Source organism: Typopeltis vanoorti, chromosome 24, assembly GCF_054136105.1.
Source record: "Typopeltis vanoorti isolate ZY-2024b chromosome 24, IOZ_Tvanoo_1.0, whole genome shotgun sequence".
Classification (NCBI taxonomy): Eukaryota; Metazoa; Arthropoda; class Arachnida; order Uropygi; family Thelyphonidae; genus Typopeltis; species Typopeltis vanoorti.
The window spans coordinates 83,355,480-83,380,000 of NC_143572.1; the positions used below are offsets into that span (position 1 = coordinate 83,355,480).

Genomic DNA, 24,521 nt, shown 5'->3' on the forward strand with positions numbered 1-24,521 from the left:
AGATGCAATTGACACACGTGATATTATAAACATGCTGCACGACTCCTACTTGTATCAACTTAATTTTATTTATTTCCCTGTCGACGTCGAGTCTTCTCCACTGTTATTTGCATGCATACAATCTCTAAAAATTCATTTTTATATGAGGGTTGCAGTATTTTAATATTCTATTTTATTCTCTGCTTATTCAATGTATTTTCTCATTTTCTTCATATTTTGCAATAATGAATGTTTAGTAACTCTCAATTTCAGCTCCTGGGTGACTACAGTATGATTTCAGTTGCTTTTTGTATCAATTCTTGGCTAGTATGTAATTAATCTGTTTTTGTGGAACATCTCTTGGCGATTTCCATGATGTAACTTCAAAAATTTCCATCTCCGCTATCTAGAACACCGTTTCTGGACTACAAAAAGTGATCAAAACCCAACAGAATTATATTAATAAACAACAGGAAAAGATAATTAAGCAACGCAAGGCACGAAACTACTACAGGTTTACAAAAATCTTTCACCTAGCGGGAGCACGATAAAAAAAAGTGTGAATACTTTAAAAGCATGGAATCATAAATTGGAAGGAGGAAATAGCAGGATAGAATAAATCTTCAGCATTTCTCGAGATAACACTGTTTCCAGCAGTTAGTGATGGAGGTAATGCTGTGGAAAGGTCATTAATTTGGTAACCACGTTGAATAATCAGAGGGTAGATGATGTACCACCTTTCAGACCGGTTGCTGGAAACAACTGGGATAAGAGGAATTGTGTCCACCCTTCAGACAGAGGGCTATAAAATACATGAAAATGAACTTGGAGTATTATGAGTAAAAAAAAAAAAAAAACTTTAACACTAGAGATCAAAAGATAATGGCTAGTATTTGGTTGAGACAGCAGGAGCTCACTATAAAACAGGATTTGGTGTGAAGTGGATAAATAGAGAAAATAGACAAAGCAATAACATTACATAGTAATATTTGGCGGTCACCTTATCATTTCTACATAGTGATTCTGCTGGATTTTGTTAGGGTGTGGAGAGGATACCCCATGGAATACTGGTATGCAAATTGAAACAAATGGGGATGGATATTAAACTGGTGACATAGTAAGAGAATGGCTCATGGACAGATACCAAGTAAGTAGTGTATGGAGAAGCAGAGTCCATGATGAAGCAGGTGACCAGTGGTGTGTCTGAAGGCGCTGTGCTCGGACCATTATTGTTTAATTTGTACATAATGACATAGGAAATGACTTGAAGAAAGATATTCAGTTGCTTGCTGATGATGCAAAGTTGGGTTGTTAACATTCATTAACCAACTGATGTAGAGAGCGTGAAAGGATTATTTAAATAAGCTGGCAAATGGACAAAAGATAATGGATGTCAGTTCAATGTGGAAAAGTGTCAAGTTATGCATTTTGGGATTAAAAAATTACAAGCAGTGTAATTGACGGACCTGTATCCCAGGAGATTGACGAGGCTAGGGACTTGTGGGTTTGATGGAAAGGGAGTTTAAGTTCAGAGGTCATTGTAAACCCTTGTAGTGTTATCTGAAAGTGTGAGTTCTACGATCAGTTTTCCTTCCAAAATTTCGTGGAAGGGAAAAATCCTACTTACCTGTGCTGATGGTTGACCATCTGGAGAACCACACATAAAAAAAAAACATACTCAGCTCTTAGAATCGTCCAGTTAGGGGTTCTTGCACTCTGATTTAATTTTAAGTTGTGCGCCCCTTGCTTTCTTTAATGTGCTTAACATTTAACGGTTAAAAACTCCAAACACATATTTTTATGTCAAATTGTGTACTTTGAAAAATACATATATTAACCTCCCACCTGGCTAGGAAGGCTAATTTTGTTCGACGTCTATATCCGTCCAGCAAAATTAGATCCAATGCATACTGTCTGTTGAAAGAACATGGATAAATTTGGCCGTCATGTTTATTTGAATGTGCGATAATCCTTGACACTGAAGAGAAAACTTAATCAGATTATCTAGCGACCATAGCAGTCTCCGTTGCCTATAACAAGAAACGCATTCCTTGTTCTATGTTGGGTAACTGGACTATTAGTTATATTGGATAGACTAGAAATATAGGAATTATTTTAGTTGTTTTTCTCCTTTTATTGCACAATTTTTAAGGCCAGAACAAAATCAGAGATCCATGAATAATTTCTTCACTTAAATACTGCATCACCTTGGAGAATCAATGTCATTTTTAATTATTTCTTCTAATTTTGCCTAATAACTTAGTTGGCAATACATTTTAATTGTTCTCGAAGAACTTAATTGAAGATAACTATTCAAAATATTTTGAAGGAAAAAAAAGGGGGGGGGGATGCTTTTGACGTTCCAGATTTTATTTTTATTCAAAATTAAATTTCGCAGAATACATCACAGATTGCCTGAAGGACTTGGTTTGATAACTTTGCTTTATTGAATAACATGAAAATGTTTAATCATTTCAAATGTGAAGTGTACATTCTGTGAAAAGTGCGAAATTAGAAGAAAGTAGATATTTATAATTCAGTTAGTATGAAAGGTCACGGCAGCTGGAGGGGGAGTGTTAGAATACTTCAAAACAAACAAAATTTTAATTCCATATAGGAAATGTCTCAGTTAATTTCATCATATGTATATTTATTTACGTTGCTTCCATCCACAAATGGTTAACAGCGTGGCAAACATATTTCCACACTATCTTCATTCTGAAGAAAGAAACTTCAAGCTGTGGATCAGACTTTAGACCTATTACCATCTCCACTTTGATACTTAGACTCTATCAAAAAATCTTAGTTAAACGTCTTCAGCAACATATATATACAGCATGATTATATATATATATATATATATATATATATATATATATATACATATATATACAGCATGATTATATATATATATATATATCGCGTCGCTGGACCTCCAAAAGGCCTTTGATAGCGTCTCCCTTCCTGCTCTCCTTCGAGCGCTGTCTATTGCCGGATGTCCAGAATCGTTTCTTTCCTATGTTATGGAGATGTACTTCGGGAGCTTCATCACTATCACTACACGATCCCATGCGAATTCTATTCCTGCAGTGCGGGGTGTTCGCCAGGATGATCCTCTATTTCTCCTTTTCAATAACTGCATCATAGACGAGTTTCTTCACTCTCTTCCTAGCCATATAGGATACTCTCTAGGCGCTTCTTCCTTTACTGCTATGGCCTTTGCGGACGATCTTATTCTCGTAGCCTCTACGAAGGTAGGCTTGCGGGAACTCCTTGACCGGGCAGTTGGCTTTTTCTCTATTCGAGGCCTTTCTATTAATGTAGAGAAGTCCTGCTCTCTAGCTCTTGTCCCCTCTGGTCCTGACAAGAAGCTTAAGGTCGAGAGTATACACTTTTCCCTGCACGGGAGGCCGTTGCATGCTTTGACCATCCTGAAAGAGTGGAGATACTTCGGTATCATGTTCACCACAAAAGGAAGGTCTTCTCTTCCTTCTATCCTAGAAGCTGGGATCGCTTCTTTGAGGAAAGCTCCTCTCAAGCCCCAGCAATGACTGTTTCTCCTTTCCCACTATCTCCTACCTCGCTTTTACCAAGTTGGTGCTTGGTAGGACATACATCTCGGTACTCCCCCGAATGGACAGGGCTATCCATTCAGCTGTGAGATCATGGCTCTGAGTGCCGCCTGACATCCCTACTGCATATTTCCATGCGAGGGTGAAGGACGGTGGACTCGGGGTTCCGTCACTTAGATGTGTGATCCCACTCCTGCGGCCGTCCAGAATCGCGAAATTAGAACCATCTTCTTCCCCATCTGCAGAGAGGCTTTCTATAGCCCATAAATACAAGAAAACTTTAGGCAGGCTAAAGGCTGGCCCCATTATCAAGGTACCTTAATTGAGTCAGCACCTGCAGAACACAAGAGATGGGCATCTCTGCTGCACTCTTCTGTAAATGGTGCTCCTTTAAAAGAGTCATATCTGGTGCCTCCCCAGCATGATTGGGTAAGGGATGGAACTAGACTCTTCCCTGAGTTTGAGTATATTGACCTTATCAAGACGAGGATCAATGCCATACCCACTCAAGCCTGCATAGCTCGATGGGGTAGTGACGACTCAAACTGTATGGCTGGCTGCCACTACAATGAGACATTGCCTCAAACAGGCCAGTGTTGCTTCCGCAACCATGGGGTCTCCATGCAGAGGTATGATGCCATGGTCTCCATTCTGAACAACAGCTTTAAAAACAAAGGTTGGGAGATCGCGGTGGAATCACATTATAGGACCTCTGCGGGTTTGTGTAAGCCAGACTTAGTGATTAAAAGAGATGGTGATGTTTGTGTAGTTGATGCCCAGCTGGTGGGAACAGGGTGCCCACTAGCCTATAGGCATAATAATAAGGAAAACTATTATAAGAATAACCAAGATCTAGTTAGTAAAATAAAGGAGGAGCATGGGGAAACTCCAAGGTTTACCAGCGCCACCATCTCTTTACATGGCATATGGAGCGCCGATAGTTATAGACTTAAAACAGCTTGGGCTTATGCGGAAGGATTGAGGGCCTTACGGAGAACATTGGTGGCATGGCATTGCCACCAGAGAATGACTACAATGATAACTAGAACAGGCATAGGGTAAAACACTTCTAAAGGTGCCTATATCATGGATGAGATGTAAGGGTAGTACTACCCATAACCAGTACAAAGATTAAATAATAGTAGTGCAAGGTGAAATAAAAAGGTAGTGTTGCAAACGTTATTTACTACAATAAATTTTGATTGATAGCATTTTTTTCTTAGAATATTTTAAAACAACTGTTTAACACAAGCGTGGAATAGGGCAGGTGTCCCACAAAAAAAAAAGCTGCAAATTTTACTGTGCGTACGTGACAGCCGCGACACCAATTCCACTTAAAAGGGGATTGGGAACGTTCACGCAGTTATTCGAATGACTGACTAATTGTGCTCAGTCCTAACTTGCATCATCGTGCTTTACTTGTTAAGCTGTTTTACCTTAACCACGCTACCGGCCAAGACGTCTATAGACGTCAAGATTACCATGGATGCGAAGTGCATATTAAAATTGTAATACCATTGATATTACATTGAAATATATGATGGATACAAAGCGTATGAGGGTGCGTATTTGATCCATAATGGCCGGGAAGGTGGTTAAATAGTGCAATGCCGTAGCGGCCCTTCAGGAATTTAGAAGGCTTCATAACCTGCATACAGGTCATATGTCAGCTGTAGCACTGAGGGCTATGATTAAGAAATTTGAAGAAACTGGATCACTAGGAGTTAGACCTGGCAGAGGATGGAAAGCAGTGCAAGAAGAGAAAGTGACAGACGTTGCTACTGTGGTGTTCGACGACACAGGGACCAGTACTGGACCAGCGCTCGTGCCATAGCTCACGAACTTGATATGGCTTATAGTACAGTCTCGGAAATCTTAGGGAAAACGAGTCACTTCTATCCATATAAGTTCAGTCATGTGTAAGCACTAACTACCGTAGATTATAAGTGCATGACCTTCGCACTGTTTCTTGTCTGAATGGAGGTCGACAATGACTGGCCTTATGTTATTATTCCATTTTATCTGCCTTTAATGTAATTATCCACTTGTTTTCGGCTCTGCCAGCGCCAAAATCGGCGACTTTTGGTATTAAATCTTTTTTTCGCGGAAATCATCTCCCTATGCCTTCAAAAGTCTCAACATAAAATTTAGTCTCATTCCGTTTATTGGTTTCAGCTACAGATGCCTCCAAAGAGGTAAAGTTAATTTATGGTAACCCTGTACTTACCTCCTTGAGAAATAATATTAGTAGTCTGGCAACTCTGAACAAGATCAAGATATAAGGAATCGTGATGCGATTAGTTGTTCATTTGATGACGTCATGAGTTTGGAATGTTTGGTATTTTTCTGGGGAGCATCTCTGTGTGTGACTTCATGTTGTTTTGTTTGCATATGAATTATGGGTGATGATTAGAGATAAGGATTCGTGTCGTGATTGGTGGTGCACTTCTGACAAGATCAAGATAAGGAATAGTGATGTGGGTGTGTGTTGTTATGAGATGTAGATAAGTGACGCCATTTGTTACTTGTGAATAGGTGACGTTATTGTTTTGAATGGAAAGGAAAATATATTAGTGGATAAGAAATAGTGTCGTGATTGGTGGGACACTTCTGACAAGATCACGATCAAGATAAGATAAGGAATCGTGACGTGGATGTTTGTTATTATAGATTTTGGAATGTTTGGAATTTGGCTCGGGCCCTCGCCTGTGAGGGACATCACGTGATGTGTTTGGTTCGTTTTATTGCATTGTGGGTGATATTTAGAGATAAGAATCATAACGTTATGTTTGGAAATTTCTGGGGAACATATCTCTCTGTGATATCACATGGTGTTTTTTGCTTTGGCTATGGAATTGTGGGCGATGTTTTTGAGATAAAATATCTTGGAATTTTCCAAGGGTGACACACCTCTGCCAATTGTCGTCATGTTTTGTGCTTGGTTGTCTATAGATGGGTGTACTAATTTTCCAATACATTTGGGATATTTCTTTCCTGTTAAAGGGTGGGAATTCTTAGAGTAGTCTAGTGGTGGCCGTGTTTCAAGCTTTTCTGAATAATTTAATTATATGGTGGTGTCTCTACGGCATTTAAAAATTAATTAAAATAAACACAGTTAAATGGATTACAAAACCTTTTGTATGTATTCTAGAAATTCTAATGATAATTTAAATTATTTACCATCTTTCCAGAATGGCTCTTCTAAATGCGAATATTCCAAAAAAAATATTCCAAAATAGTTGAATTTTATATCCACACCACAACACAAACAACGAAATTTCTGTAAATACCGTAAACTGAAATAGTTGAGTACTTCTTCCTTTAGATTTCAGCCCATGGGATCATGCTATATTTATTTCCTGCGGTTGTGAACGTTGTGTGTTTTTCATGAGTAATACCAGCAGCGAGCGGTTACTTCAAATATGTGTTTTCATGAAGATGAGCGAGTCATATCTGCTAATTCGATCCTCTTTCAGATTATGTGAACATTACTTAGACATTTTTGTAAACAATTAATCATATCCCATTCATAGATGTATCATGATGGTTTCTGATGTGACTATGTTTTTACCATTCACGTGATTCATTCATCGTGACACATATCCTAATCTTCATTCCTGAATATGGAATTTCATTATCACGTATTGTTTCAAGGTGATGCATGATTTGTTTACGCTATTGTGAGTACCAATGGTTTGGAATTTGGCCTTATGTGATCGATGAGAACCAAGTTTTTCGATGTCATGTGTTCTCGTTATTGATTTTCTGTTGGTTCTGATATTTTATAAATAGGGTGTAATGGTTCGTACAGTCCATTTGTTATCTAGTACAGTATTTGGAAAATATACATGCAGTCAGAATTTCGTAGTTCCAAAATGAGTTTTTCTGGACAAAATGCAAGTGATTTTTTTAATGTCCAAGTTTTTATATTAGGTTATAAGGTGATTTTGTAATGGAATTAAAAATATATTCATGAAAATACTTCAGACTGTTTTTGTGCTAAGTGAATAGATATATATATATATATATATATATATATATATATATATATACAGGGTGTTCGGGATAAATTTGACAGTTTCGTAAGGAAAAAGAAAATCTTCTTTGTATCTATTAAATTTAATGAATTGACAAAAAAACATTACAGGCAGAGTTAATTACAATACTATCAACAAGATTTACTCAAAATAACCACCATTAGCATCGATTACAGCTTCAATTCTGCTTCGGAACCTCGAACAAGCTGATGCTAGTCTCCCTGGGAAGGGCCGCAAAAACTGTTTTAATTTTATCCATTAACTGGGCTTTTGCATTACTGGAAGTGCGATTGGTGTCTTTTTCAACTGCGCCCCATACAAAATAATCCATGGGGTTAAGGTCTGGGGAGTTTGGAGGCCAAACATTTGGACTGGTGAAGTCGTAGAAATTTTCAGACAACCATTTTTGACTTTTCCCAGAGGTGTGGCAAGGGGCCGAATCCTGCTGCCATACATACGGCCTACCATTGGCTACCCTTGTTATCCAGGGCTTGACTACAGTTAGCAACTCCACGAACAAAGCCCGAATTCCAATGCCAGGGTTCTTCAACACCTGTTCCTGCAGATTTGCGAGGAATTCTGCTGTACGAACGCAATCAGATCGTCTGCTAGGGATCTTTCTTCTTGCTACATCCTCGTAGTCACCATTGCAAGTCTCTAGTTCATGCCTGATTGTTTTTACTGTATTCAGGGAGCATTGGGCAGCAGTCGTAATATCCTTATTTTGATGGCGGGCACGAATCATCATGATACAAGTTATTCTCTTCCATGATTCAGGTGGGTTCCAGCTATCCATCCTTTCTGACATCTTGTATATGAATGAAGAAGGGTCCAAACTTTTAAATGAAGAGAAGTGTGTGTTAATACATGTAACTTACGGAAAAATATAATTAATTATAAATATGTCAAATTTATCCCGAACACCCTGTGTATATATATATATATATATATATATATATATATATATATATATATATAATGGTTAAAGTGATAAATCCGATTATTATTAATAATTACCGGTTACTATTAATAATTTACGAGAATTAATCACTTTTACCTAGAGGAGTCTGGTAAATTTAATAAAAACATATTTATAGGTTTTATACATACGTTTTCATTCTCAGTAGAAATTATAACAGCTTAGGTTAGTTTATAATGAAAAAAGTAAGAAAATTACTTCTTTTGCACTCAATGAAATCAGAAATTATAAACTAACCTAACCTAAACTAACCTGGATGTCACATGTCCAACCAGAGTGCAGTCGTTTGTCGTGGACAGATTAATGGGGATAATAGATAAACGTCGTTGCTATACCTCTTTCCTCATCAATGGAGAAAAACACTGATCAGTTCCTCTCTGATTTATCTATTATCCCCATTCATCTACCCACAGCAACTTTTATTTGTAATCCCCATTTATCTGCCCACGATAAACAGTACACTCTGGTGTGACATCCAGGTTAGTTTAGGTTAATTTATAATGATTTCCAACCGATAAAGGTTAGGTTAGGTTAGTTTATAATGATTTCTGATTTCATTGAGTGCAAAAGATGTACCTTCCTTACTTCTTTCATTATAATCTAACCCAACCTAACCTAAGCTGTTATAATTTTTATTGAGAATGAAAACCTATATATAAAACCTATTAACATATTTTTATTACATTTACCAGACTTCTCTAGGAATTAATCACTTTAACCGGTTAAAGTGATTAATTGTAATTATTCACTTTAACTGGTAATTATTAATAATAACCGGATTTATCACTTTAACTGTAACACACACACACACACACACACACACACACACACACACACACACATTTTTTTTTTGATTGGGAAAAGATATTGAGGGTTGTTATTTAGTAAAATTGTTAGTGAAAACATCGTGTATTGTCGAAATTGCAAAATCACATTATGATGCTTATTTTTTTTATTTCTAAACGATATTTCTGAAATCGAGAAAGTAATTTTTTTTAATAGCGATCATCCATTATTCGTTTTGTTGATGGCAATGGGAATATTTTTAATCATCACCAAAATGATGTCATTTACATCAAAATTAGTTAACACTAATTTTGATGTAAATGACATCAAAATTAGTGCTAACGGCATGATAGGCAATGTAATTTGATGAGACATCCAAACTCTGTCAAGAACTGAATTCTCTAAAACTACAATATGAACTTTTAAATCAGCAACAACCTAAAGATATTGTCATTAACAGGCTTCCTGAAACTGAACCTACAGAAAACTTCAGACATAATTATAAAATTAGGCCATGCAATTGACATCCCCCTCCAGCATAATGACAGTGACCAAGATCAAGATAAGATATGGACTCGCGAAGTCATTGGCTGATAAGATCAGTGACGTCATGAGTATGGAATGTTTGAAATTTTGCTCGGGGGACACATCTGTCTCTGATGTCACATTGTGATTTTTGATTTATGTATGGAATTGTGGGTAATCGTTAGAGATAAGATAAGGATAAGTGACGCCATTCGTTTGGTTTGCATATGGAATTCCTGATAATTGTTATGGAATTGTGGGTGATGGTTAGAGATAAGATAGAATAGGAATTTCCCTGGGGGCACATCCATCAAAAAAGTCATGTTGAGTTTTTGGTTCAATTGTGGAATTGTAGGTAAAAGGTTTGAGTATAGAATTCTGGGTGAAGTTTAGAGTTAGTTTATTTTGGAATTTCCATGGGGGGGGGTCCATCAGTTACTGATGTATGTTGTGTCATTGGTTCTAGCATGGAATTATGGGTAATGGTCAGGGCACAGGATTCTGGGATGTGTCGGTATTTGTCAGTGATACGAGATGAGCTTTTTGTTTGCATGTGTCATTATGGATAATGATTAGAGATTGGAATTCTGGGAGGATATTTGGTCAAGTGTTGGGGTCATTGATTCAAGTGTGGAACTATGGGAAAATATTTGTCAATAGATTGCAGTACACATTTGCTAAAATTATTAACTACTGGATATCAGTGGTGTCCCCCACAAACACACATTTTTTTTTCATGTTCACATTTTCTAAAATAATTAATTACTAGATATCAATGATGTACCCCTCACCCACCCCTCAAAAATACACCCACCCATTTTTTTCTTTCATGTTCACATTTTCTAAATTAATGACTAGCTATCAGTGGTGTACCCTCATCCCACCTCAAACACTTTTTTTCTCATATAAATAACACATCTGAATATTTTGATTTGTCTAAAATTTTAAGATCTTAAACTTCATTACTTTTTTCTAATTAAATGTTAACTTTATTACAAATTCTAAGCAGAATAAATATTCTTAAATATGGAGAACACATCAACGACACCTAAATTTGTTCATTTAAGATTACAAATACAGATTTATTTGATGAAATACTATTTACAAGTATATTCACAATGAAAAATTCAAACATAATTACCTACAAATATTTTACAAGCATTGTCTCTTGCTATTTTCCTAAAGAAAGAAAAATTTCAAAGGGTTTTGGGTTTGCTCATTTTATTTTTTACTTTACAGGATACACAAAACAGTACATTACAGCACAAAACACACACACAAGATGATCTGCAGCCTGAAAAAACGAATTGCAGTAAATAATTATTGTCGTGGGTATGTGTGACTTCCTGTGTGAGTGCACGAGTTGTGCGAGTATTTTGTTTTTGTTTGTTTTCAGTGGTGGCTTATGAGTAATGGTTTTAGTATGGAATTCTGGGTTATGTTTAGAGTATGAAATGATTGGCATTGACTCACGTTTCTTTGGTTCGAGTGTGGAATTCTGGGTGATGGCTAGAATATGGAATTCTCACAAGATTGAGATGTTGACAAGATAAGAATTGGATAAGTGATGTCACATTGCGTCTTTGGTTTGAGTGTGGAATTCTGGGTGATGGTTTGAGCATGAAATCCTGGGTAATGGTTAGAGTATGGAATTTAACAAGTGAGATGAGTTTTTGTTTGCGTGTGGCATTATGGGTTTCTTCCCCGTTTCCGGCATTAATTTCACAGTAGCAATATATATAACTCAGTTACATATATTTTTAGTTGCAGTACTTTCTAAAATATCATAATATCTATTATACCAATTCTTCAATTCTTGAACTCACTGAGAGATGAAGCACTCAAAACTAAGTCAGGGAAAGCACTCCATTCCTTCAGCATTCTCTAAGAGAGGAATACAGACCTCACATTATTGTGATCCACACCTTAACTTAATTTCCAGGGATGATCTCTGGTTCTTCCACCACAATCCCACTGGTGAAATACTTCCCTCAATCACCTCTTATAAAAACCTTTTATAGGATTGATGCAGAAAAAATGTCAAGGAGATATGTTTCTATCATATCACCACTTCTCCGCTTATCAACTAAAGTCAGTAATCCACAAACTCATAATCTATCAATGTAGGGGGCATTCCTTACACCATTCACCAAATTGCTCACTCTGCTTGGAATATTTCCTTCCTCATCTCCAAGTAAAGCAGGCTACCACATTTGAGCAGAGCAATCCAGATGTGGATCACTCTGTTCAAACTTAACTCCTTATAAGGAGGAATGATAACTTCTTTATCTCTGCATGTTAGGGTATACTTCAATAACCAAGTAATGCTATGAGCTAGCTTGGATGCCTCAGTAATATACCCTCTGAACTTCATCTCCCTATCTAACACCCCCCAAAGTCCCTGTCCTCAACAATCTCTTGATGTACAGATCCATCAATTTTGTAAACATCTTGTAATCTTTTAATCCCAAAATGCACAACTTGACACTTTTCCACATTGAAGTGATATCCTTTACCTTTTTCACATATCGCCAGCTTATTTAAATCCTCCCGCAAAGCTCTGCACATCAGTTTGATTATTTAATGCCTTCCCCAACGTATAATCATAATCAAACAAATGAATATCTTTCTTCAAATCATTTCCTATATCATTTATGTACAAATGGAACAATAATAGTCCATGCACAGACACTTGAAGCACACAGCTTGCTACTTGCTTCATCATGGACTCTGCTTCTCCACACACTACTTTTTGGTGCCTGTAGATGAGACATTCTCATATCCACATTACCAGTTTAATAAACATTTCAAGTTGTTCTAACTTGCGTAATGGTATTCCATGGGGTGTCCTATCAAAAACATTATAAAATTCAGCAGGATCATGTGTTGCCATTTTCCTTGTCCAACTTAGCTGTTGCTCCATTAAACAAAGTTAATAAATATCAGGCAGTTGAGTCTATTTTTAAGTGATTAATTTCAAAGATATTCTTAGATGCAAAGTTTGGTAAGAAAATCATAGAAACAGTTCTTATCCCTACTAAAAGCCCGATTTCTTTATCCTATGACATGTCTCTCGTTGCTGTTGCAGAGTGGTATTCAGAGAACTTTGTCAGAAACCTTCATACTTATACTGAAACTAGTTCTGTGAGAATGTTTAAGGTATGATATCAATAAAGATTAGAGATTGTAGTCATGAAGACTAGTACATCTTTCTTAACTCATGTCTCTGATTGGATTCAAGCTTTCCAACACTTGTTATTTGCATCCAAGCATTTATTTCTGTTCCACTTTAAATTCTCTTATCACCTAGAGTGTGTCCATCCACCAAAACGTTTGCTGCTAATGCAAACAGTCAAGCATATCGCAACTGACTCTTCTTGAAATTCTATTTCACTTTCTGTTTATACTCAATTCGAAATCTTTCCAACTAAATAATTAACACATCTAAAACTTGATTTTAAAGAGCCAAAATGCAGGAGACTTTCAGTATGTCCAGATGGCAGTTTGTTTTGCGGTCAAAGATAAACTGCCCTGAAACTTTGATCAACGTTCCTTACTTTTGTTTTACACTCGAAATGATCTCTTTTATTATTACTGCAAAGGGCAAACATCTACCTTTTTAGTTATTGACCCCTGTTTTCAAGAGAAAATTTTGCAGGAAACAAAGTATGAGTCACTAAATAAACAAAACATATTTCATTCCTTTTAACATATAAAGGTTTCTAATGAAATTCGTTTTTACAGATACAGTTTTCTGTCATGGTGCAATGTTTCATGCATGGATTCGTATTAGATCTTCGAATCTATCTCATGATACTTGACAATTTTAGAGATTGTAAGTGGTCTTCTCTACATACTTATATCTGAGTACAATACAATCTTTAAGTGAAGTGGCTTTAATTCTGTGGTTGGAGAGGACACTGAATGTGAAATAATTGTGGGATTTGGAAGAATGGCCAGGGAGAATGAATGTCAGATTTCTGTAAACAATATCACTTTGTATTTGGCAATATGCCTTTAGATGAAACAAAACAAAGATGCTCTACTTGGAAATCGCAAGAGACACCAGGTTAATTACATAATAGTCAAGAAGAGATACAAAAACCAACTCAAGTCATGCTACAGCCACTTGGGAGCCAAAATAGAGAGTACCAGCTGCTGCATAACAACACAGTGATCAAATTATTTTGGGGTGCTTAAGACTGCATTATGCAGCAAATTTCTTTCTATCTCCCACTTAGATTACTGTAAAATAGGGGAAAATTTTCTGGCCTGCACTTTACATATTAGTTAGTTTTACTACTTATAATTCATATATCACAATTATGGCTGGTGGAACTCAAGAAAGCTGAACTTACGCACACATTCTTAACTTTCACCCAAGATGATCTACTCTCCATGAATCTGTGAACTAGGTCTGAATTCAAGAATTTATTCGTAGTAGTAACTAATTATGTATAATGATTGTATTTAATGAATGACAATGTAAATAATTATGATCATATTATTTTATTATTATAATAGTAAATGAAATAAATTATGTCATTCTCTCCGTGCATTAAAAACACAAACGCAATTTTTATTTTATTTGATGTATTATAAATTTCATTTTTGTTACGGAGTACTTCAAATTTGAATGAAAAGTTATTCACGTGATAGCCAGTTCATCACTGACACGAAACCGTCTTAACAGCATTATCATAAGTACTGTCCATCTTTGCCCACGTGGTTGGTGAGCCACAGGCAACTGTCTGCTTTTGGAAGTTATTCATTGTTGTTCGTGATGTGTGCACGTTCATTTTGTAGCAAATAAAAAAAGTTTTGTCTTAGATGCTGTGCTGCTTGTTTTCGTTACATTTTCATGAATGTTTAATTTGAATATTCCTTTCTACGGAAACCGACGGCTAATATACAACCCACGATACCCATAATAGTAAGATTTGTTGTCTGAGTGCAGCTGATACGGTGTGGTTGGCCACATTTTCCCAACAGAGACCACAAGTTAACAGTATAAAATATAGGGGAGCTTGAATTGCAGGCTTTATTTGTGGTGGCAACAAGAAACGAGGAGCCAGGACTGGCTCAACACATTAGGCAGCCAACACATCACATCGGGGCACCTCCTTCAAGGGATGCTAAAGTGAGTAGAAAAAAAATGAAATCAGCTGAAAAAAATTAATTAACATCTTTTTATTCCCCTATAGGAAGTAGGCAAGGCCATTTCGACCCTATCTGACTTTAATAAAAAATTAATCTTAGCATTTATTAAATATGGATATGCACTAACTATATTGTAATAAATACTGTTCCTTGTAATAACATTTAGCAAACACTACGAGTAGTTTTTTGCTATGAATAGTATAGAGATGGCAGAAGCACTAGACGTGCCGGGTGCTCATCCACGGTGATCGATTAAGGAACCCTTAATTGATGTAAGTCACCCTTACACCAGTGACTTTTTTTTTTTTTTTTTTTTTTTTTTTTTTTACATGCAGGACGCATTCAACAGACGTCTCTTGTGCTCTTCAATACATAATTTGTATGCTGAAGTAAGGTTCATTGCAGTTGCACCAAATTCAGTAAACGCTGGGATATTTTGGTTTGCCATGTTTTTGTTTGGACCTACTAAGAAAGGAACATAGTTTCTGAAGAGGAGTGAAAGAAGTCTAAATGTTGGATTTTTTTAAGAACTGGCCAATTTCGGCAAAACAGAGCTGATGTATGGTAGGGATATATATCGTTTTTCACTATTCTATCTTAAGTATGGTGAGGAGGTGGATTGAAAAGTAACTTATTAACTGTTTGTTTCGAATAACCATTTTGATGAAAGACAGCAAGAAGAAACTGAAGCTCCTTGTTAACAACTTCACACAGTAGTGAGCAAGTACTTTTGCCTAGTGCAGAGATATCTGTTAGTGTGAGTTGGTTTCTGTAAATGGAGATTTTTAATTTCTCAAGCGAGTTTGACATCCAAGAATGGGTGAGAGAGCCATCAATTTCCAATTCAACAATAAATTTGATTTGGTGTTGACTATTGAGGTGGTCAAGTTCTTTAGAGATTCAGGATTGTGGCTCCAGATTAAGTTGTCATTGATATTTCTCTTCCACAATTTTGGTTTCAAAGGAAAGGAGGAGACAGTTTTCTTCAAAAGATTCCAAATATAGATTAGCTAGTATGGGCGATAACGAGTTACCCATGGCTAAATCATTTTTTTTTTTGTTTTACAAACAAAAAAACAATGAGCTTCAATTTCTTCTTACTACCTTTAAGTAAAATGGTTATTCAAAGCAAACAGATAATAATTTACTTTTCAATCCACCACTTTGCCATACTGAAAATAGAAATAGAAAAAAGGCTACATATCCCCTACTGTGTATCAGCTCTGTTTCACCTAAATTGGCCAAAGTTCTTAAAAAATACAACATACGGACTTCTTTCACTCCCCTTCAGCAACTCTGTTCCTTGCTCAGTAGGCCCAAACATAAACATGGCAACTTGAAATATCCTGGTGTTTACCGAATTTGGTGCAAATGCAATAAACCTTATTTTGGCCAGACAGAAAAATCCATCGAATTATGTCTTGGAGAACATAACAGATGTCACATATGGCAGAACAAGAGCTAGTGCTCTGTCGAACCATGTCCTGAATTCTGCCGACACTAATGAGGAAAACATCATTCAACCATTATTGGACAAATGTGAAAATATCTTTCGCTGTTTTGATGAACTAGAAAGAAGAATTGTGGAATCCAAAGAAATCATCCTCAATCAAATATATCTTAACAACATCAGTTATAATCTCTCAAGTGTCATTAAATTTTGGTGTTCAGGAGATATTGAATGCATCTGCACACCCACAAATGAGGAGATACCCAGAACACCTTCAATTGTCAATCTGCTAATGCTTTAATTTATAGGTTTTTATTCTTTCACAATTTTTTTGCTGGTTTTTCCCTCTTATTGTGCACCTGAAGAAGTCTTCTTTGAAGATGAAATTAATTGTGCTTAATTAGAGTATTTTTTTAAAAATATGTCTCTCAGCCGAGTAATCCGTTATGCAATATATATATACACTAGTGCTAAATTTCTTTTTACACACGCAGTTCACATTCGCCAGTTAGGAAGACGTGTATCTGACTATCTTTGTAAATCATCAAATTATTGACTGCTAAACACACCATGAATATGTAGTTATTTCTCATGGGGGTAAATATATTCAAAATTTAGACTATGACTTTAAAAATCCAAGAAGAATGTATACATTGCTTTAAGTATTTAAATTTTTTTTTAATTTATATTTATGTCTTACCAAATTTTTGGTTCAATAATTTTTTATTTTATTTCAGAATGTTACTCCTGGAACTGGATTATAAATAACTACATGATCTAATTTTCTACTGGTTTGAAAGTTTTGACAGACAGTATTCAATATATTAATATATTTCAAAAAATACAAGTAGTTCTCACTTTACGAATTCCCGCTTATCGAATTTTTATCTTTACGCATTTTTTTGGATTGGAATTTTTATTTTAAATTGCATGAGGTGAAGGCAATTAGGGGTGTGTATGGGAAATTATGCAGTATATAATGCCATACCTTACTAAATCCTACCCCCACCTCATTGTGGTGGAGAGGTGAACGGGGGACATAGGTGAAGTATGTCAGAAGCTTGGTCCTCCAAAAGTGAGGCCCTAGGCATGAAGGCTACAACAATATTCTCGGCTAATGTTGGAATATGTGAACTGTAGACTAAAATACACAAAGATTATTGAAGAAAAAATGAAAGAGTTTGAGAATAGGAATCAAACCTTGGAGATTCAGTGGCAAGCCTTAAAGAAAGCCCTGATTGACTCAGCTAGAGAGGCATGTGGTGAAGTTGTCTGCAAGGATAGAAAAATTAGAACTCCATGGTGGACACAGGAAGTTAAAGAGGCAGTGAAGGAAAAGAAGAAAGCATATCAAAAGTTCCTAGCAAATAAGTCAGCTTGTGCTCTTAGAGAATACAGAGACAAATGCAAGAATGCTAAACACTGAGTAAAACTAGCTAAACAAAAGTCATGGGAGGACTTTGGCAAGAATATAGAAAATAAATATCAAGAAGGTGGCAAAATATTCTAGAGGTTGTTGAAGATTAGGAATGGAGGAAAGAGTGCTATAAAAGGAGTTAGAGATGATAAAGATGACATGAAAACAGGAGAAAAAGATATCCTTGAAGTATGGAGTAAATACTTTGAAAAACTACTAAATGAAACAAGCAGTGATGACAGCGCACTGGTAAAAAACACTGACCACGATGCAGTCAGGAATACATATCCATAGTTGAAGTAGAAAAAGCCATTAAAGGCTTGGAAATGTGGAAAAGCAGCAAGAGTAGATGATATTTGACCAGAAATGCTGAAGTATGGTGGTATAAAAGTCTTACAGTGGCTGCACTGAATAGTTCAGAAAGCCTGGACAGAGGGACGAATTCCCGATGATTGCAGTAGAGCTCTCATAGTACCCATATATAAAAAGGGAAATAAAACTGAATGCGAGAATTACAGAGGTATTTCCCTACTGAGTGTTCCTGGCAAGATCTATGCAAGTATACTTGAGAAACGGTTGAGAAGAATTGTGGAAGAAAAGCTTGGTGAAGAACAAGCTGGATTCAGGCCAAATAGAGACTGTCAGGATCTTATCTTCACTTTACGACAAATAGTCGAGAAAGCATGGGAATATAAGAAAGATCTGTATTTAAGTTTTGCCGATTTGGAAAAGGCATACAACAAGGTGCCAAGAGAGAAGCTATTCAATACGCTACAGTTATATGGTGTCCACGGAGTATTACATCAAGCAACTTAGTCTTTATTTGAGTTGTAAGTCAGCAGTTAGAATTAAAGGAAGTACAGGAAGATGGCTTAATGTTAATTCTGGTGTGAGACAAGGATGTTGAATGATTGTTGCGCCACAACAACCATTCAACACTGTAGTCAACCTTTCTTCCTTTGTTTTGAAGCCTGAGGCACTCAATACTTGCGCGTGGCCACAACTTTGCCATTTCTCCTAAAAAAATAGCTGCGAAAGAATTAATGATCCAGACAGAACGTGGTATCCTCCACCATCCAAACCATATTGCCAACAACATCTGACTAGATGTGGCCTGCGTTCTCACCAAAGCAAGACCACCGAAAATCAACATAACCAAAAGCGAATATAAAGCACTACTAGAAATGAAGAAAAACAAAAGAAATAGTAATCGGCAAAGCTTATAAAGGGAAACGCCACTGTGGTACTCAACAAAACGGACTATACAGGTTAGCTTTATTATTAGATTGGGCTACCTACCTCCCTATTGAATATAATCCCACCAACACACAAATTAGAAACACTCCATAGGCTCCTTAAGAAAGTCACTTCTTGGCCTGTGGAAGTCACCAACAAACTAAAACTTTTAACTCTAGCACCCCCCTCCCCCGTATATATGGACTTGTAAAAATTCGATGCAACAAGAATAAACTTTATATAACGAACGCATCGAGTTTTAACAGTTAGGCAGAACCCAGAACACCTGTAAATAGTCCTTTCTTTTAACATTATGTATTGTATGTAACATATGTACAGCCCAACAGGAATTAGCTATCTCTTTAAACAAAAGATGAAAAACTTTCAAGGCTAAGGGAAATGCTCTACAGTCGGAATGCCGTTTGAAAGTTTCTTTATGAGTTCAACCCTAAGTGACCTCAAGGTCAAGTCAATGCAAGGGGGCGGCAAAATTCAAACGGATGTTCCACTGACTGACTTAATGAGATAACACGAAGACGGAGAAGAAAGGGCTTGTCGAAGGTTCCAGAAACATGGAATCATATGACAATGTGAGGGGTTCGTGTAAGTGCACACAAGGAGTGCACGGGGTTTAGAAAACTGAACCCAGGGTCTCAAAACTGATGAAATATAAGATGGGACTTCCAGAGACAAAAGAAGGTTTTTTTGGCACAGAGAAGAAACGAGCATACAAGGAGAGAGAAAGCCTGAGGGCGATGTCCTGAAGCGTCAGGGAGGGAAGCCATGCCGTGAGTCGTCGCTCAGTCCAGAAGCATAGATGACCAGGGGACGAATCAGCTGAGGTGCAGCCAAACTTGTCTACGAGCCATTCTGCTCGTCTAAGTCCGTGAAGGCCCTGACAATTCGCGACCTTTCGCCGGTGTATTAACACGCCGAAGAATCGTATCCCACAGCCCACAAGCCAACCTGACGAACAGCCAGTATCCCAAGGATCTGAAGGAGGAGAGATCAAAAACTCGAGACAAAGAAAAAGGAAACATAGGAAGTCGCAGCCAACGGGATCTGAGAGTGCAACCTATCAGAAGACAGCCCAAGTGAGTTAGAATATTGTTTTATGTAGACTCTATGACACTATAAGGATAGGTTGTAGAATTTGAAGATTGCATGTAAGAATGAATATAGCTTTGATGGTTGCATCTAAGAAAGAGTATAGCTAATTTCCTAGAAACTAATTATTGGGTTATGAATATTTATTTAATGCCTGTATGTAATCTTGTATGAATTTTTAAGTTTATGATATGTTATATTAATCATAATAAGTCCTTGATGCCATTTATTCAAATAATAGGATGATTGTTAATGATACTTCTTTAAGTGAGATAGATAAACATGATGTATGCTTTGTATAAAAATGAAGAGAGATATATGCAGGTATTAAGAAGTTTGTTAAATGATGATGCTCTAAGCTAGATAGATAACATAATGTGTGCCTTGTATTAATTAGAGAGAGAGATGTATGCAGATATTAAGAAGCTAAAAAAAAAAAAAAAATTATAAATTCTATGAGCCAGATAGATAACATGATGTGTGCCTTGTATTAAGTTGAAGTAGAGATATATGCAAGTTTGTATTTAGAGTTTTTCTTTTTTTAGAATTACAGAGGATCACCCTCTGTTTTATAGTGTATAATATATGCCTGTTTGACGACCATTAAATCCCATGTTGTAATTTAACAAAGTTTTTGCCTGATCTTATTTTAGTTGTAATGCATTGATCTTAAATAAAAAACGAACCTAAGTGGGAAACATTGATATAAATAGTAAGTGAGAAGAGGGCCAGGACTGCAAAGCAAATGATTAACTTGGGGACGATTAAGAGATTTTTGTTGTGGAAGATTTAATACCCTACTGGAAGTACTGTATTTCTTGCACCATATTGAGGCATGGATGGCACAGTCGAAAAATCTAAATAAATATTTCCATTACTCTCAGGTGGAAGGAGTACAGAATACAGAAAGTAGGAACATAGAATATAAAAGGAGAACGTAAAAGATTAACTGATGATATTATAAAATACCCCCCCCCCCCGATTACAAAAGGCGCAGTAAAATCAAAGGATATATAAGAAAAAGCATAATTTTACAAAGCCGCGGTAATGACAGGATTAGATAAGATAGAGACAATAGATTAAAGAGAACCACCATAAAATATTACAGACTTCCAAAAATACATAAAGAAAATGTGCCATTACGTCCCATGGTGGATGGCATTGATTCCCTCACTTACACATTAGCCAAGCGTTCACACACTATACTGGCAACACACCACCACACATAAAAAACTCAGACCACTTCAAAGCCAGTATAGAAAACCTCTCACTCCAACATACATAATGGTCAGTTTTGCCGTCTCCTCCCTATTCACAAATGTCCCACAGAAGGAAACCTTAGAGCTCATCCAAATCAAATTTCCTCCTGATATCTCAGCCCTATTTCAGTTCACAATGAACTCAGGCTCATTCGTTTGGCAAGGAAAATTCTACAAACAAATAGCGGGGACATGCCATGGGTTCACCACTCTCCCCAGCCTTGGCCAACTTCTTTATGCAGACTTTTGAAGAGATGAAAGAGAAATCCCCCCCCCCTCACAAAAACCTACCATATGGCTTCGCTACGTTGATGATGTGTTCGCTATTTGGCCACATGGCTCAGACCCACTGCTCTCCTTCTTAACACACTTAAACAACCAACACCCTAGAATCGAGTTGATCTTGAAAAAAGAGGCAAACAATAGCCTCCCATTCCAAGACACACTAATTACTCGCCAGCCTGATGGAACCTTGGTTTTCTCAGTTTATAGTAAACTCACCCATACAGGCAGATATATTCACCAGACCCCCCCCCCCACCTCACAACAGTATGGAGTTATTAAAATACTATATAACAGGGCAAAACTAATCTGTTCAAATGACAATGCCCTAACCACTGAACTAAATCACATCCATAACACTTTCTTAGCCAATGGCTACAACCCCCCAAAAATATTAAAACCATTAAACCACAACCCCCCCCCTCCCCACCCTCACAATAAAAATTACTCTAAATCCATTACCATTCCCTGCATCCGAGGCACCTCTGAAAAAAAACCAAAATCCTAAAAAATATGACCTGACCTCCTGTTACAAACCATATAAAAAATTGGCATCATTTATATGCTCCACAAAAGACCAACTACTTCCCCTAGACTACCTGTGTATACCAGATCCCTTGCAGCTGTAAACTCTCTTGCTTTGGCTAAACAGGCAGGAGGATGAATGTCTGAATTTCTGAACACAAAAACTGCATCTGGCTTCACCAATACAGCCACTCTGGGCTTGCAAGCCATGCATTGGATACCTGCCACAGAATACATTGGAAGAAAGCCACAATAATACACTGCAGCAAGTTTAAGTATGAAAGACTATTCACAAAATCATCCTCAGCACTGAAAAACTTTCCAAACCTCAACAAATTTGGGTGCATGAGACTGCCTCAAATTTGGGAGACTTACATCATGAGACCATCAGTCCAACGGCCAAGAATACTTAATATAGCCCACTAGGGGGCACATCAGGACTTTAGGAACAACAGTAGTTTTCTCCCTTCTGCCTCATTTGCTTTTTGTAGTGCCTGCATGTACATGTCATAGTTATACATTCCTATGAAGATGGTAACGTAAAATTTCCGAAATATAGGAAGTATTTATTCCATTTTATTTTAATTAATATTATTAAACAAGACCTCATGGAGTCAAAGACTCATTTAGGAGGTCCTTTTATCTCACACACATCTCATCATACCGGGTCTTAAACACATTCAAACTCCTTGCAGACACCACACTCTCAGGCAAGGCATTCCAATCATTCACAACTCTGCACGAAAAAAACCTGCCTCTCACTCCCCTGCTCACACCCTCTTTATACAGTTTCCAGGGATGACATACATATTGCAGTATACGTTGTGAATTCCTTAAATAAATTAATAATCATGTATAATCAACGTATATAAGCCTTTCTACTATACTACAATAGATTAAAACAAAAGTTCCAAGATAACTCACTAAGCAGCGAACAACACTTAAAAGTAATTGGAAAATTTTTAAAACAAATTTAACTGAAATAGCAAAGGAAGTATTAGTGATAAAACAAAACAAAACAAAAATAAAATAACTAGATGGACTCCATGGTTTACGAAGAAATAAAAATATTAATGAAAGAAAAATATCTACAAATGAAAACAATAGATAATTGGAATGAATATAAAGAATAAAGTTAGTCAAAAGAAAATAAAAAGTAAGTCAATTTTGGGAATCATATACAAAAGAACTTGAATATGATTTTTATGGTATAAAGAAACAAATGTGGAGATTTATTAAATACACAAAAGAAAGATGCAGAATATATTCCAATATTAAAAGTAGAAATAGAAGAAGTAGAAAATTATTTTAAAAACCTTGATAATTAAATAGCTGAAATAAAAGTGGAACTAAGTAAACAAACAAACCAAGAAGAAATATATATATAACAGAGATGAAAATTGAAAGAAATTGAAAATGCAATTTAAAAACTGAAATTGAAAGTTTATTTTGCACTTGGTTAGATTATAATACATTTAGTTTAATCCTTTATCCAAGTGTAAGCAAACAAAGTTTGTGCCTGAAAATTATCTTCAGGACTGAAGTAAGGTGGTGCATCCCTTGGCAACCCGTAGCAAAGTTGGATCAAGCTCTCATCACTCCTTGTCTCAGTATCTCCCATAATGCAAAGCACATCTCCTTGTGGAGATGTATACTGCTATGCATTAAGGGAAGGGCCACTACCCAGACTGGCTTTGACCTTTATTGTGGTCTCGTCAGTGAGAGGCAGACCCAGAGTGGTGATACTAAGCCAGAATCAATGGAGAGGTCATATACGTGTTCGCAAGGAGATGTGCTTTGCATTATGGGAGATACTGAGACAAGGAGTAATGAGAGCTTGCCAAGGGATGTACCACCTTACCTCAGTCTTGAAGATATTTTCAGGCACAAACTTTGTTTGCTTACACTTGGATAAAGGATTAAACTAAATTTATTAAAAACTGAAGAATAGGAAATCACCAGGTCTGGAAAATATCAATAATGAATTATTAAAAAAATGATAAAAAAATTTTAACTCTAATTTCTTTAAAATTTAAAGAAATTATAACTCAGAGTTTAGATATACTATGCAATCAAATAAAAACAAAAAAGATTCTGGTTGAATGGAAAAAAGTATAATAATACCAATATTTATAAAAGGAGATTAAAAAAAAAAAAAGAAAAGAAAATTATCTTCTTCTCTTCTGCTTATGGCAGGTTGAGTACCT

General features: G+C 36.4%; 2 protein-coding genes across 3 annotated transcripts in view; both read right to left on the reverse strand.

Annotated features, from left to right (window-relative positions):
* The window catches only part of LOC150093490 (uncharacterized), a 47,774-nt gene that overhangs the window by 7,938 nt on the left and 15,315 nt on the right, over positions 1-24,521 (reverse strand). The gene's annotated exons all lie outside the window — the stretch shown is intronic.
* LOC150093491 (uncharacterized) overlaps positions 1-24,521 on the reverse strand; it is a 168,262-nt gene that overhangs the window by 971 nt on the left and 142,770 nt on the right. The gene's annotated exons all lie outside the window — the stretch shown is intronic.